We start from the raw sequence: 13800 nt of genomic DNA, 5'->3' as shown, positions 1-13800 counted from the left end.
AAACAATAAAACATTACTGAATTTTTATACAAAAAACTATTATTATATCAAATAATCCTCTCCTTGCAAGTGCACCATCTCTCCTCTCAATACGTGAGCCATCTATCTTATTTATATGAGGGGAGATGGCGCATTGAATAACTACTTTCAATTTACACATGTCTAGGAATTTTTAGGTTAGAATTATAATTTAAGGTTTCCTCACATATTTATATACTTAATATATCCAAAAATATGAAAAAAATTACCACAAATCTTGGATGCAAAATCTTTGATAACAATTGTTGTACCCTTCACAAACAATAAACAAATTTTTCGGAAAAATAGTAAACCTTTTTCGATAATTTAAACACGCTTTAAGCACGTAATCATTTTCCAATGCCGGAGCAAGGTAAACTACGTTTGTCATTACAGTACATCTCGTTTTATGCGTACCGCGCCATCTAACCTCCTGCGCCGTCTTTCCTCGATTTACCCTATATTAAAATGTATTTATTAAAATTTAGGAGGGTATTTTATGCACATCAAGAATGCCTAAAGAACACAAAGTTCTTTTCTTATATATACATATATTTTAATTAAATTTTAAAAAGTGACATGCTTACAGTAGCACAGTAGCATTAATTACAGCTTAAAACGGCTCTGGCATGGTTAAAATTAAATTTTCAATTTTATTTTAAGGCAATAGCAATCCATTTCTCCATATGAATATCTTGAATACCTTGTCTAGTATGAACATTGGACAGATAAGGAGCAATCAGTCCCTAAAATATATGTTATACATCCTCGATGGGAATAAGCTCTGGTGATTGTGATGGCTACGGTAAAAGTGTAATATGCTCATTATAAAACCAATATCCTACTGTTGCTGCAGTATATGGCCTTGCATTATCCTGCATGTAAAGCAAATTAGGACCTGCAGAAGTGGCAAATAAAAGAACAACATGTTCTAAAATACGAGCAATATATTGATAATAATTCAAAGTTTCTTCCACAAAAACGGAAACAGTTCGATGATGAAAAATTATTTTAGTTCACATCATAACTTGGGGACCACTTTATGTACATGCTTGAGTCTCTCTTGTTACCCAGGACCCCTCTAAACTCTCACTCTTCTTGTATCATGGTAGAGGCAAAACCGAGCTTCATATGTAGGGTAGAGTGCTTCAAGAATGCGCACTTAAGGTTTAATCAAGTGTAAAATCCAAACCAATTGCGTTGAAAGTAAATTTATTTTTATTTAAGCCTGTTGATACATAAACAACACAATCAATTATAATTTACTAACTAAACATTATTAAAAAAAGAGGTTAATCTTTGTATATGGGTATATTTTATAAAAACCCTTAAAAGGGCTACATTAAAAATACGAACGTTTTCGGAACAACAGTTCCATCATCAGGTTAAAATACCTAAAATAAGTATAAACCATTTAATTAAAGCAAACGTGGTTTAAAATTTTGAATAAGGTTAAAAAAGCAAAATGGCTATACTTACAGGTTACCATGCCTGAGCCACCAAAATATTTGGGTAAAAACCCTTTAAAATATATTATGTTACCAAAGATTGTACATGATGTTGATAATATTATTTGATGTTTAATATTTTAATTAAATTTTACTTCAGGTAACATACACCCATGCTTTAAGTGAGTTCCAGTGTCCGGAGAGTTAACCTCTTCAAACGGATTTCAGCTGGTAACTGATTGACAAGATACCCATGAACGGTGTCAAAAACAAAATGTCAATGTACCATGAAACAATATTAGTTAAACATAGCATTACTACAGCCAAAAGATTCAAAACTTTGATGATGTTAAAATGATAACAGCAATACAGGTGTTGGGATTTAAAATTTTTTTTGATTATTTAATATTGGATATAAAAGATGTAAAATTACTGATGTTGTTAAAGGTCATATTTAAGAGAATGACGTATGCATTAGGCAGCTTATGTTACTCTTTGTCGTATGGAGTGTGGTCTAAAAAGTGTAATTTGTGACAAATTAGCTTAAATATATGGAATTGTCCTTTTATGTTGCTCACATCTAGGACAAGGAAAATTGAATAGTATATATTTGTAGCTAATGTAAGACTTCGTATTTAAATGAAATTGTTTAATACTGCTCGTATGGTAAAAAAGTTAATATAAGTGAGTCCAATAGATTGAGAAAAGGGATTAAAAATCTTCCGGCTGAAGGAATTAAAGTTATAACATATGAAATTAATTTAAAATTGAAAAGGCTGAGCTCCTCAGAGACTTGATAAGAATAAAAGTAAAGGAAATGACTAAAGAATAAAGAAGAGGGGGTTAAAGGAAAATAAATGAGTTAATCAACAAATGAGAGATAATAGAGGTCCTTCATGCTTAAAGCATCTAGCACCCTGAACAAAATATATTTTGGTTGTATTAAATTCGGTACATAAAAGCCTGAAATTTTATTTGTGAGTGTGCTGTACTAAGTTGTTGACTAAGAGAGGGGAGCAATGGTTGATTAAGGATTTTGGTATTTTCAATTTGGCCTTTGTAACGTATTTTAACCTTAAAATAAGGCTTATTCCCATTTAAATAGTAACTAATTTAAAATGCCACAAGAAAATAGCTTCAGAACAATACCGCTTTTTAAAAGTACGCATTTGGGATTGTAAGATTGCTAACTAATTTTATGGACATGGGTCACATTTATAAGATCCAAAACCTGCGTAGGCACTGCACTTTTTATGCCACTATTCAGAACATGATATGCACTTAATCCAGTCTTCTGTTTAAGGGTTTTAAATGTTTCGTTGCACCCTGGACAGCTCCAAATTTTCTTATGAGGCATTGTTTTTGCCTTTGTGAAAACAGCTTTTTCATTTTTTTGTATCTTCTCTGCCGGTCTGAGGTTCACATGTGATTTCCTTTTTAAACTCCCTCCCAGAAGCGCTTGCCGTGGTGGTAGATTATCGTTAACATCCAGTTTGAGTTTGTATTGCGGCTTTTTTTTTCTCATTTTCTTCAATTAGTTGGTCCTTATATAGAGAGCTGGTGATAATTTCTTGCTTTTTGCTTCTGCGATTTCTGGACCTAACCACAATTGATGTTAATTTAATAAAACTTGATGATGTTACAGGAGTGTTTGATAAATTAAATGTTTTTGTTTCTAATTTATATTTAAATGGAAATAAGCCACAATTAAAGGTTAAAATACGTTTATTGACGTTTCAATTTCCACTTCGGAAATCGTTCTCAAAATACAAACATTAGTAAATTAAACAAATTTTGTTTTTTGTTACTTAGTGAAAAATTCTTCTAATAATTTAATTTTATCTGACTCATCTATATTGACAATTCAGACATACCTTATACATTTTAAAGTAGACGACTTTAAAATGATATTGCCAATATTGTTGAGTTGCGTTCCTGGGAGGACTTTATTGTAAGATAGTTCATTCGATTACATGAAATCTACTTTAACTTGAGAATATCCGTCAGAAAGGATCATAACATGTAATTCGTCTTTAAAAAGACAAATACATGCCATGATGACATGTATTTGTTTATAAATTTATTTTATAAAACAAAAACAAAGTTTTTGTTTCTGGAGCTATATCAATTTTTTCTTCCACAGTTATTGCAGATGAGTTGGAAACCAGATCTGTAAGCTGAGGGGTATTGTTTTTGATCTGTAAAATCCTTCTCGTTCAATCGGGTTCAGATGTAGGTATTTCGCTGATTATGGCATCTCTTTCATTAACATGAATACTTTCCTTAGTAGTGGAATTTTCAAGAACAATAGTTGGACTGCCAAGAACATTGGGAGTATTTTCAGAGGCTGATTCAGACATTTGATGTGATTGAATATCGATTTCAGACGTAGAGTTTTTAGCGGCTCCTGATTGTAAGTTAAACGATTCTAGTTTAGTAGTTACTGCAGCTGTAGCAGGTTCTTCCCGTTCTGTAACATAAGTGGCCATGAAGTCAGCGTCAGCAAATATGCCATTATTAAAGGGACATATCCCCGTCACTTTAAAACCTTCAATTGCATTCGTTATAGTAGAAGCTTTAAATTATGCAGGAGCAAATAGTGAAGCAATTTGGTAAACCGTAATTGACCGTCCTGGATGGTTCGTCAGCCATTTTTCACATTCGTTGAAATAAAACTTTTTTAGCGGACTAAAAAAACATCTGGCAAGTGGCTACACACGGTGACTACTATGAGGAGGAAGTGTTAATGCGATATTGTTATATTGTCGAAAAAAATCAATTGCTGCAATGGAACAATGGGAAGTGTGATTATCCATTATCAATAGGACTGGTTGTTCCTTTGTCGGCTTAGCGTGATCTCTAAAATGTGTAGCATAATCAACAAATAGGTCCTGATTGATAACACTACTGTCGGATATCATTCCAACTGATAATGGTGGAGCTTTATCCAAAAGTTCTGTTTTCATTCTTTTACGTGGATATATAAATGTGTCAGGAATATATTGTCCACTAGATATTTTATTGACACACCTTTTTCCTTTTGTAGAGAAAACTTTAGGAGACGTGTTTGGGACAGTGGAAAATTCCGATTCATCCATATTGTAAATTTCATGTGGCGGGAATTTATATGTATTCATTAACTTCGAGAGATTTTTAGCCAGCCCTTGCCTGCCATTTTTGAAGTTCTATCATAACGATGGTGTAATTTATTTATTTCAGCGAACTCAAACGCTAGACTTCTTAGAGCTCTAGAAGTTAACCCATAAAACATGTTGTCTATTGTTTTTATATAGTTCCATAACTTTTCTTCTATTTTTGCTGTTAAAGTAATGTCGTATCTTTCCAGCTTTTTAGCTTAAGTTGTTCTTTTTAGCCTTTTTCTTAACGTACTTTCCACCATTCCTATGGATTTTAAAAACACTTCGCTTAATCGGTACGAACTAAAACTTTGTTCCTGTCGACGACGCACTCCGAAAATCGACGAGTGCTCACTCTTATTGACCGCGCACTCTTAAAGCACTCTACTCTAAATAACACAGAATTTTATTCATGTAAGCCACAACGCACATGTTGTAGTGATAATTCATAATGTCGTGGACCTGACGTAATCATCAAGTACAGTCGATTCCAGTTTTTCGCGCCATAACTTTTTCCCCACGTGATTAATATGGGCTTGGCCCTTAGCTTTAACCGTCTTAATAACTTCACTTTTATACAGGGCCCGATTAATAATACCTTTATTTCTTTTCCTTTGTTTATTTTCAATAATTACACTGGTTTCACTATCAGAGCTACTCATTTGTGTATAAACAATACAAAATGGAACCTAATCGTACTAAAGATAATCGTCAACTGGTCTAGGAAACTAGGAAGGTCCGCGACCGTAACCACTAAATCACATGTCCGGCGCGCGCAGTTTGTTTCGAAAACGCCACATCTCCGGAGAAGTGGCGTATTTCAAATAAACAGAGAAATACGCCTGTCACAATTAATAGTAACGAACAGCAAAGATGTGGCGTTTTCACGTGTAATAAAGCTTAAAGGATATTCTGAACTAAATTGCGAAGGTAATTGTGGCCTTTTCGAAATAACCGATTCAATTGAATTTCCTATAAGTTCCGACGGGTTAAAAATGTTTTATTTATTATTTGCTACAAAATGGTCAAGATCGGTCAAATCAAAGAAAACGAATGGCAAGAATACTATAAAAAATTGCTAACCGAAGACCGCCCCGAATTCAAACAATCAGAAATAGACGGAATAGAAATCTACACACATGACGAAATCGAATTAAGCCTAGCAGAGGTAAAAAGAACGATCAAAACTCTAAAGAACAAAAAAGCAGAAGGTCCCGGCGGAATACCAAATGAATTGATAAAAAACGGATCGGAAAAGTTATTCCGTATGATACATAAAATGTTTGAGAGAGCACTGAATGGAGAAGACTTACCGGCAGAATGGACCCAAGCATATATGACATCAATATACAAGAAAGGAAATAGAAAAAACTGCGAAAACTATCGGGGAATCAGCATTATATCGTCTATAGGCAGACTGTATGGAAAGACCATAAAGCAAAAATTAGAAATATATGTACAAGATAAAATCGGAGAAGACCAGGCAGGTTTCACAGCGGGGAAAGCATGCTTAGATCACATTTACACGGTCGAACAACTAATAGAAAAAAGAATGGCCAAAAATAGATCCGTCCATCTGGCTTTTGTTGATCTTAAGAAGGCATATGACTCAATACCTAGAACCAAGCTATGGGAAGCAATGGAAAACATCGAAGTTCCACGAAGATTAATAAACGCGGTAAAAGCACTCTACAAGAATAACGAAGTAGCTATCAAAACGGGCAATAGAATATGCAGTCCATTTAAGACGACAAAGGGACTACTACAGGGTTGCTCCACATCCCCCACCCTGTTCAAAATATTCCTGGAAAAAACCCTGAAACCATGGAAAAGAAAGTGCGAAGGAATGGGTATACCAGTAAGAAACGAATATCTATATACGCTAAGTTTTGCCGACGACCAAATAGTGATCGCACAAGACGAGGATGACCTCAGTTTTATGATGAGAAAACTGGAGCAGGAATATACAAAGAATGGGATGGAAATAAACCTAAAGAAAACTGAATACCTAACAACGGAGAATACAGAAATAAAACAGCTGGAAATAGACGAAGGTAAACAAATCAAAGAAACAGACAAGTATAAGTATTTAGGTTTCATAATATCAAACAAAGGAACAACGGAGGAAGATATAAAAAATAGACTAGGACAAACAAGAGACTGCATACGAAAATTGAACCCGGTACTATGGGATAAGAACATCAGCATGAAAACAAAGAAAAAAATATATAATACCATGACAAGAAGTATCCTCACTTATGGGTGTGAAAATTGGACAATAAATAAGAAAACCAAAAACAAAATAAGAGCAACAGAGATGGAATTTCTAAGGAGAAGCTGCAGAGTAACAAGAAGAGATAGGATAAATAACATGGAGATTAAGAGGAGAATGGGCATGAACTCCGACATAATAGACTACATCGAACAGAAGAGGTTAACCTGGTACGGACATGTCAGAAGAGCAGACCAAAATCGGTGGATAAATAGAATAACAGAGTGGAGCCCGATAGGAAGAAGAAAGAGAGGCAGACCCCGAAGATCTTTCAGAGATGAGGTGGACGAAGCAATGAGTAGAAGAAACCTACAGGAAGGAGACTGGCTAAACAGGAAAAATTGGAGAAAACGGTTGAGTGAAGGAATACAGTGAAAACTGTGGAAATCCTTGTATATATATATATATATATATATATATATATATATATATACAAAATGGTAATAAATACAACATAAGGGGGGAAACAAGCCTGTTTTTATTCAATATATTTCAGCCACTTGGGATTGCACTTAGGACCTTCGTAACTCGCTTAGAAAATATGTATATTCTAATAAAACAGTCCATCAAATTTCATAAAAAATGATTCAATAACTTTCGCGTGATAATTTTTTAATCTAATTTTTTTTTTAAATTGACATTCTTTAAAATCTTGCACAGCATAACTAAACCATATTGAAGTTTGCCAATTGTTTTGCATATAAAGGAGCACTTTATATATCCAATTCACTTTATAAAATTAAAATCGGATTATTTATCAATATCATGAATTTTTTAAAATTATAAACAATTTTTAGGCCTATAAACAAATATTAATAATATTTATCTGGGTAAATATTAGTTTAAATTAAATTCAGAAAAGGGCCTTGAAAAAGAATCGAAAATACGTTTCTTCAAAAAAAAGTGGAACTGTATGCTGCACAATAGACGAGCGTGAAACTTCATACTGTGTTTCCTTTATTTTTAAAATTTTTAAAATGTTTTGTTATATTTTAAACAAATTCAATAAATTATTATGGTTGCGCCCTAACGTATTAACAAAGCATATGTTGTTTACTTCTGACATACCTGTGAAATTCAAACGAGATATTAAATTAATTCTAAAATAAAAATAAATATTATTTGATAGTAAATTTAAATATTATATAAACTAAATAATATGTTTAAAAATAATAATTAAATGTATACAAAATTATTTTAAAACAAGAAATATCATCAAAATTTTAACAAATGATTCAATGTTCATTATGCTCATTAATGTTATTATTCCCATTACATTTATGACCTTTAAATTTGGACAATCGTTACGAATCGTATCTTTTAGTGACAGATATTTTTAAATTTTTTTACTTCTTATTTAATGTCCATATTTTATTACTTACTTTTTATGCAGTTATTAATTTAAACATGTTTAGAGTAAAAATATGATGACTAAAAACGAATTGATCGAGAGTAGTGATCGATGTATTCGCTCCGTGTGTGACCATGGTAGGGGTACTTTGAAACGATGTCAGCGTGCGTAGCGGCAAAATATGACAAAATTGGCCCTACCTTTTTACGCATAAATTTTATCAAAAATGTGTGCAAATACATATTGCGTATTTAATTGTGCTAATAATAGCAAAAATAGTAAGTGTAGTTTTTATGGGTTCCCAAAGATTACATATAAATTAGAGAAAAGAAAAAGATGGATCCGTGCTATTAATATGAAAAAGTAAATATCACATAACTTCATTTTTATGCAATTGAAATAGAAAAAAATTTAAATAATTTACCTTAAACGATATTTTATAAGACTTCAGGCTAACTGCAGAGTGCCTGATGACTTTAGCTTTTATATTATAACTTTTACTATTACTGTTTTTAAATATATATATGCGCTTTCACGTGAAAAACTTGATTTGTCAGTACTAGATTTTCCCCTTTCTTTTCCGTTTGTGGTTGAAAAGATATATTATGATGAATTTTGAGAAACTCAGTTTTTAATACTACATTTATTTTGTACATAAACTAAAAAAATATAATTAAAAAGGTAATTATTAATAATTGTCAATTCGCATGTATTTAACAATGTCAAACATATGTCATATGTTTAACCTGAAAATTGGTAGGTCCAAAACTGTCAGATGAAGGCGGTAGGTGTCGCGTCAGTCACGCACGGAGCGAATAGAGCCGCTATTTTATGACGCTTCCCATGACGACGCCATATTGTGGCGCTAGTTCCGGGACGCGTCCTTCAGCATTTTACTATAGGGAAAAAAGTAACACAACGCCATTATAGAAGCTTTACTTTAAAAAATGTTGAATTACGGGCAGTGGTTCCTAAAATCCAAAAGGTCAAAGTTGACTGGCATTTGTGACGAAGTTATAAACCATAGAATGGTAATCTTTCACTCATTACCTTTCTAGTTCGGAGTTCTTTTTCGAATAAAGTTTTTATATATCTTCAATATAATATTCATCATACTCCGGTCAATACAGACATTTAAATTACAAAAATTTCCGGAAAGCCAAATATTGGTGGAGGGCTTGGGTTTACCTTTACAAATAAAGTAAGTAAAGGTCAAAGGTCAAAATTTAACGTTTTTTGAATTTTTCTCGAAAACGGTAGGTTTAAAAAAAAAACCTTAAACCAAAGTTGTAGATTCTAAAATTCTTTACAGAAATGATTTTTATGATTTTTTTCCTAACAGTTACCATTCCTGAGATATCACGATTCAAAGAGTCACATTATAAATGATATGTACACTGCACACGCCACCTGTGAGGTAGTGTACTCGGCGCGTTTTTTTACCGTGGTTTTCCTTGTAGGCCTACTTCACTAACATTCATGATAATTTTAGGATAATTTATGGAAACAATACCCGTAAAGTTCTAGATATTACCTTATTATTGATATTGCTATTGATTATTAGGTTAACTATTGTTTTGAGTTTTTTAGATATTTTAATCAGATACATACTCCTGAAAGTCTACTTCAACAGTCAAATCTTCTTCGATTTCTTCTTCTTCCTCTTACTGGTTGTCCATAAATTGTTCAAATGTGGGTGAGTCATTGGTCTGTTCGTTAAAATTACAGGAATCTTTCTTTATTGTACTCAACTGGACATTTAAGCAAGACAGACCTTAGGCAATTGGTACACGGTTCTTTTACTATACCCAACCACGCCAGTGTTTTGATTAATCTGTATAGGTACATGAGCCTTTGCTGCACAATATTTTGCTTAAAGATCTTCAGTCACTCCTAGCATCGGCTCTTCTTGTAGTGCTGATTGTTTGAGAGTCACAATTTGGATAATACACATTATATGAAGCGTATTATTACCATCCAAAGTATTTACATTAATGTCAGCTTAGTGTACAACGTATTGAATGAATGTGCCTGTTTCTGGTGATAAAATATTTGGTGGGCGACTGAAAACTGCTGCTGATTCATAGTTGATTGCTTCACTGTAAGATGCGCGAGAAAGACGAGAACATTTTTATGAGACGTTTCCAAACTAAATCGTCGATGAACAAAACTGAAACACAAAGCTGTAGTTTAGATTTAAAGGTTCTAGGCCGAACAGCAGTCATCATGCAGTGGCTAATATTCTAAAGACTTGTTTCAAAAAATTGAACAATGATTTGGGAATATCGTTATTTATATCCTCGAACATTCTACTTGGTGTTGGGTACATAGTATTATCGAAAATGCATGATTGAATATCTTTAGGAACAATTGCTGCCACTGCTTTCAAAGTTTTTAACCGCTTGTCGTTTTCATTCATGTGTTTTTATTAGACCAGACTTGACTTAAAATATCTTGGTAATTGTCAGTAAAATAAATAAATGTTAATTTTCCAGGCTTTTCTATAAGTAATAATAATTCTATTGTCATACTTTAATTTTATTCGTATTTTTATAGTTGTGTCATCTAAAGCTACATCTCGACAAACATTCCTTAATTCATCCAAACAAAACTGGCAATCATCACTCGTTTTTATGAATTGAAAAATTTTCTCAATCGCAGAGATTACAGTTTCATCTTGTGGAAGGCCAATTTTACCACCAGTATTAGGTTTTAAGAAAGATTTGTTCATCAGCAGCGACTAAATTATACTCAAAATTAGTACGTTCAAGAACAGCCTTTGAAACATCATCAGAACGATATTTAGCTCATTTTAACAGGGATTCTTTGAACTTTAGTGTAGTCATGTTACACGTTTTTTTTTTCGAAGATGCTGTGCTTTCTTTTTCAGTTTCTTCATCGGCTTCATAGCCACAAAATAAAGAATAAGCAGTATGTTTTAAAACAAAAATTTTATTCACTTACTTGCATTCTAGTACGAGGTAGATTAGTTAGAAGTACTAGCCTGTTCCTTCTCACGTTGTCTTTTCACTGCAGCGATTGAAGTTTTCCGGATGTATGATTTTTGCAATTTGAGTTTATTGTAACTGATTTTTGAGTTTTTAAATACTCAGTAAACTTATCACCTCTCGCGACACAAGTTTCGATTAAATTTGGTTTTCCACGATTAACCCCAACTGTTTTATATTCACATAAAAGTTTATTGCAAAAAATGCAAAACTGAGACATTTTATAAAGTTATAAAATGGCACATTAAAATTTTGGTCTTTGTCAATTACATGTTAAAACTAAAGCACAAGATGGTTTTTTTATTCTACAATCACTTTTGTGGGAAATAATACGATTTGACAGATTTCTTCCGGTCTCACCAACATACACACTACATACCTTCTCACTGAGTACAACCAATGCTGTATACTAACTACATTTTTGTTTTATCTAATTTATCTATAGGATATTTAGTTTTAGAAAACTAAACTTCTACTCACATAAGAAAACGTAGGTACAGTGAAAGCACTACTGAACTCAAACATATTATGTACAACTTTGACATAATTGGATAATTGGACTTTGGATAATTGGACTTGGTTAAATGGATTCAATATTTCGTACCAAAAATGTGCCTCAGTATTTTTTTCAAGAAAACACCCTATTAAACATCACGCTGTAACCTTACATGGCAATGATATTCCAATTGTTTCGGAATTTAGATATCTTGGTGTCGTACTTGACAGAAAATTGCTTTGGACTCAACATATTAATTATACAATTGGTCGCTGCGAAAAAGGTATTAATTTTCATAAAATGGTGTGTAAGAGATCGTGGGGTACAGATCAAAACATTGCATTGAATTTTTATCGAGCCTATATAAGATCTATAATAGATTATTGTTGTGTGGTATATGGGTCAGCTAGCATAACCAATTTACGTAAACTTGATAGAATCCAATTTAAAGCTCTAAGGATTGTGTTAGGATTGATGAAAAGCACTCCAAATGAAGCCACCCTAACTCTAGCATCTGAAAACCCACTCTCATTGCGCAGAGAATATTTGGCAAGCAAATATTTCCTAAACCAACATTATCGTGGCACTTATAATGCAAAAATAATTAATGAATTAAATACAGCTGATTTAACATCTACATATTTCATTAAAAAAAACTCTCCACCACTTGCAAGAGCAATTATAACTTGCAATGAACTGAAGTTAATAAATTCCCCTTGTAATCTTATCTGGGAATCGTTGGATATACCACATCTAACAAGTGTTCTAGCTACAAATATTATTATCCCTAAATACCAAAACGAATTTTGCTCCACTACTCTTAAAGAAATCTTAAGTGGCTATTCCGATCATATTGTGATCTACATATACAGACGGGTCAAAATCACTAACATGTACAACCAGTGTTTACTTTGTACCAAAAATGAAGATTAAAAAATCATTTATTTTAAATAATCAATCCAGCATTTTTTCTGCTGAAGCATGTGCTATATACAAAGCCCTTGAATTGTGCTGTGAAAACCAGTGGAACAAATTGTCATATGCAGTGATTCACTGTCAGTATTACACTGCTTGCAAAACTTTAAATTCACAATAAATAGCAATATATTCATATTAAAAATTTCTCAACAGTTACTAAAACTATCAGATCCATATTGTACTAAATTTCTATGGGTTAAGGGACACTCAGATATTGTTGGCAATACTATTGCTGATTCTATAGCTAAAAATCCATTACAGCACCCACATATGGTGATAGAAAAATTTAACACATGTGACCTACTTGCCTATATCAAACAACATACTAAATTTAAATGGAACAGACAATTGATTTAGTTTGGTGAAAGCAGGGGCACTAACTTATACAAATTACAACCAACAGTAGATGTAAAACAATTTTACAAAGATGTCACACTAAGCAGAAACACAGTGTCAACTGTCTTAGGATTAAAAGTAGATTATGGATGTTTTCCGAAACATCTACACAAAATAGGAGTTCTCCCAACAGACCGATGTGAGTGTGGAACTAGTATAGCTGATTTAAATCACATATTCTTCAACTGCCCACTACATCGTAATACAAGCACGTGGCTGCTAAAAGAATTGATAAAAGAGGGTCTAAGTACACCATTAAACGTAAATCTTCTATTAAGTGAAGACAATATAAAAATCTTTAAAATAATTATGATATTTCTTGTAAAAATTAAATTAAACATGCGTGAACATTTCCTTTGTATGTTTACCATATATGTTGCCCACCTACCTAACCGTGGTTTATGTCTTGTTACAATCAAGCCGCTCTGATGAATCCCTGAGCGTGAAAAGTGTCCTCCTTGTACAATCCTGTATGAATGAATACTAATTTATGTGTAATTACGTGGCTAAAGGTTTTAAGCCAAAGCCAATAAAAAAAAAGTTTTAGAAAATAAAGATAAAATAGTTTTGATGATCTATATTGCTATTTTTATATTGTCAATAACCTTAAGTATTTGTATTAATTTAGGTGTTAATGATGGTATATAGGGTAATGAATGAAAATAAAATGATGTTAAGTTATTTATATTATCAGTA

The 13800-nt window shown here is 32.6% G+C and overlaps 1 protein-coding gene across 2 annotated transcripts in view; it reads left to right on the top strand.

Annotated features, from left to right (window-relative positions):
* LOC140434915 (homeobox protein orthopedia-like) overlaps positions 1–13800 on the top strand; it is a 228139-nt gene that overhangs the window by 195434 nt on the left and 18905 nt on the right. The window lies entirely within an intron of this gene.

This window comes from Diabrotica undecimpunctata, chromosome 2 (assembly GCF_040954645.1).
Source record: "Diabrotica undecimpunctata isolate CICGRU chromosome 2, icDiaUnde3, whole genome shotgun sequence".
Classification (NCBI taxonomy): domain Eukaryota; kingdom Metazoa; phylum Arthropoda; class Insecta; order Coleoptera; family Chrysomelidae; genus Diabrotica; species Diabrotica undecimpunctata.
This window is presented reverse-complemented; position numbering and strand designations above follow the sequence as displayed.